Source organism: Leopardus geoffroyi, chromosome C1, assembly GCF_018350155.1.
Source record: "Leopardus geoffroyi isolate Oge1 chromosome C1, O.geoffroyi_Oge1_pat1.0, whole genome shotgun sequence".
NCBI classification, from domain to species: Eukaryota; Metazoa; Chordata; class Mammalia; order Carnivora; family Felidae; genus Leopardus; species Leopardus geoffroyi.
This window is the reverse complement of record NC_059328.1, coordinates 31,106,258-31,110,312: the sequence shown is the minus strand read 5'-3', so window position 1 is coordinate 31,110,312 and position 4,055 is coordinate 31,106,258.

The window sequence follows — 4,055 nt, the reverse complement described above, 5'->3', positions numbered from 1 at the left end:
AGGAGCTTGATTAAAATCTATTCAGGAGAAAATGAGAGGAGAGGCAATAGAGACTTCAAGTAGATACAACTTTACAAGAGTTTTTTTTTTTTTTTTTTTTTTTCTGTAAAGAGGAGGTGGAAAACAGGGTAATAACCAGAGGAAGGTGCAAAGTTTCAAGGAGGTACATTTTTTAAATGTTTATTTATTTATTTATTTATTTATTTATTTATTTATTTATTTTTAAGAGAGGGGGAGGGGCAAGAGGTAGAGAGAATCCAAGCAGGCTCTACACCATCAGCCTTGAGTTGGACACAGGGCTTGAACTCTTGAACCATGAGGTCATGGTTCAAATAATGAGATGATGACCTGAGACGAAATCAAGATTTGGAAGCTTAACCAACTAAGCCATCCAGGCTCCCCAAACGAAGTATATTTTTTAGATAGGAGAAATTACAGCATATTTGTACACCTCAGGGCAACAATCAAGTAGGGAGGGACATTCTGATGATGGACTAGTGGGAAGGAATAAATTAACGAGCTAAGTCATGGAGTAGATAGGAGAAGTAGGATCTAGGGTGTTAGATCACTCATTTCAGTAGCTATAGTTAAGTTCTTAAGACCGCAGGCCTTGCCTCTTGTGGGTCGGGTCCTAGATACAGGCATACTCTCTTCCTTATTGACACTGGTTCCAGAGAATGAACATCTTTGCCTGGAAAATGGCTGGCGCTTGTTGTTGAGACAGATAGGATTTTCTCCCACTAAGCGGAGTCGTTTGGCTATATCTTACCCGTTGTGGAGTCTACATTTATCCAGTGAATCCCAGTGCAGAGTAGTTCCTGTGCCCAGTCCCAGCGATACAGAGATGAGGGTCTCCCAAAGAATTGTCAATACAGTAGAAGAGATACTAAGAATAGAAAACTTTGTTTGTCCCCCCTCATAGCATTTATTTTGCCCAAGGAAGCTGACTAACTCAGGGGTGGAGCATTATCAGTACATATTTGGCCACACGGATAGGTCCAGGGGTGGACATGTGATCTAATACAATCCAATCAGATCCTTTTTGGGAATGCTAGCTCAAAGACTCCCTGTTTTCTATACGATGTGAAAGAGAAGGTGTGTAACCCTGGAAGTATGGGCATCACTTTTAGGATAACAAAAGAAGTGAGGGTTGGTTGTTTTTTTTTTTTTTTTTAAGATTTTATTTTATTATTTATTTATTTATTTATTTTTAAATTTTTTTTTAACGTTTTATTTATTTTTGAGACAGAGAGAGACAGAGCATGAGCAGGGGAGGGGCAGAGAGAGAGGGAGACACAGAATCAGAAGCAGTCTCCAGGCTCTGAGCCATCAGCCCAGAGCCCGACGCGGGGCTCGAACTCACGGACCGCGAGATCGTGACCTGAGCCGAAGTCGGACGCTCAACTGACTGAGCCACCCAGGCGCCCCTAAGATTTTATTTTTAAGTAATCTGTACACGCAGCACAGACCTTGAACCCATAACCTTGAGATCAAGAGTCGCCCGTTCCACCAACTGAGCCAGCCAGGCTCCCCAGGTTTTTTGTGTTTTTTTTTTAAGATTTTTTTTTTTTTTAATATTCTCTATACCCAATGAGGGGCTCGAACTCATGAGAGCAAGGGTCGCACGCTCTACTGACTTAGCCAGCCAGGCACCTCCAAAAGCAGTCAGTTTTGATGAAGCCAACATTTTAGAAGGCAGAGACTAGTGGGTGAAATGAAATCAGATCCTTGTTGAGCTGTTGGAGATAACCTTGCCTGAAGTTCAAATATCAAGTTTCAGCATAGCTCTAAAAATTTTTCAGATATGTGGAATAATAAATTCCCCTTTAGCTTAAGCTAGCTCAAGTTGGATTTTCCATTACTTGCAACCGGAAAGCATCCCAACTGAAGCACAAAGAAAGGCACGGTGCTCTTCTGGGTTATTCACTTATTAAACATGTTTATCATACACCAGTTTTGCGTCAAGCATGTGCCACGTGCTAAGGACACAGTAGCAAACAAAGAAGATTGTGTCCTCACAGTCCAATAGCCCCCACCCTCCCGGTCACCTCTTCCTTGAAGGGATGTTGGCCCTTTGTTCTTTTGTGAGCTCCAGTGATTCAGCTCTTCTCTCTTCTCAGAGCTACCAGCTCCTGTCTTCACATGAGACTTTTTCCAGGCACTTTTCATCCCATGTTTCTCTCCCCAGCTCTCCTTGTCTTTGTCACTGTGTCAGTTGGGGATCAGTCGAGGAAACAGAAACTACTCTAGATATTTCAAGCAGAGAGGAATTTATTTCATGAAAGTAGCTGTTTTACCAAACCATCAGAATACCTGGAGGATTGAAATTAAGGGAAAGTTATCCTTTGCTCTCAGCCTTGCCACTAAATTTCAGAATCAAAATTTTTATGTGGGCAATCTGTGGGAAAATACTGAGAGGCCACTGCAAAGCCTCTTATCTTCCTGCAGCTGCCTGAGGAATAATAATGCATGGCTTCTGCTTCTCATTTTCTCTCCATATCTCTTCTGAATGCCTTTCATCAGCTGGCACTAACCTGAACACCACCGGTAAGGGGTTTTGGAAAATGTAGCTCCCAAATTTCCAGTCCTTGTGATATGGGGGAGTATAGAAGGGGATGAATTTCCAACAGACCATCTAGCAAAGGAAGACAATCCACGAAAGAAGGGATTTCTTTCCAATTGCTTTCTTTTAAGGGTTTGTCTGCTAATCACAGCATAGATGCTTTCTGAAGACGGTGAGGATTTGCCTGGAGCAGGCTCCTGGGGAAAATACTTAGCCTGACAAAAAAAGGATCAGATTTGCATAAAAGGTAGAGTGAGTGGGGGAACGATTGCTTTATTAAGGGATGATTCATGGACTGTACTCCACCCTCTTAATGGAGTCAGGGATAGAGGTCACTGGACTGCCTGCCTACACGCACCCTACAGAAAGGCCTGCCTGTTGATATGATACACACCTTCTGTTCACATAGAATTCAAGTTAAGGGATAGGTCTATTGAAAAAACACACATGCAGAGGAAACTTGGGCTAACTCTATAGGAATATGAATAGGCAACGGGGCACCCAAAAAGAAAAAAAAAGCAAACAAAGCAAGTTCTCTATAAAGGAATGAGACTTGTCATCATTAGCACTGAATGTCTTCAAAGTTGTGAGGGAAAAATTGTTGGAACCCAGAATTGTTAAGCAGAAATAGAGCCAGACACTAGGCAAAGACATCAAAGACAGATTTTATTCAGTACTATTGCAATAGGGCAAAGAGGCTTCGGTAAAACTGAGCTCAACTCCACATACAGCAAAGATGGCTGGGCATTTATATGCAAGGAACAGAGTGAGGGGGTTGGAGGATGGAAAATTACTAAGAGGAGATCTCAAGGGTAGGGGGATTCTTGATGAACTTGTCTAATGAGACTCTTGCTAAAATTAGGCCAAGGATTTAGACATCAAGGGTATGGAATGAGGAACTTAATTAGATATCAATGGTGATCAGGTATCAATGGAATACTTGCTAAACTAACTTAGCAGGATTCTCTTTATTTATTTTTATTTTTTTAATGTTTATTTATTTTTGAGAGAGAGACAGAGTGGAAGTTGGGGAGGGGCAGAGAGAGAGTTGGACACTTAACCAACTGAGCCACCCAGGTGCCCCTAACTTAGCAGGATTCTTGGTGAAATTGGACTAGGCAGGCTGAGGACAGAGCCCAAGAATGAGGCATAATCAAAAACAGGGCTCAAAGGAGTCTGCCTAAAGTCCAGTCAAGGACAGTGTGGTAGAGTCCTCTCCCTAAAGAATGTGGTAAGAATGGGGCACCTGGGTGGCTCAGTCGTTTGGGCGTCCAACTTCAGCTCAGGTCATGATCTCGCGGTCCGTGGGTTCAAGCCCCGCGTCGGGCTCTAGGCTGATGGCTCAGAGCCTGGAGCCTGCTTCCGATTCTGTGTCTCCCTCTTTCTCTGCCCCTCCCCCGTTCATGCTCTGTCTCTCTCTGTCTCAAAAATAAATAAACGTTAAAAAAAAAAAAAGAAGAAGAAAGGCCTCAGTGTCACAACTCTGTGCAAG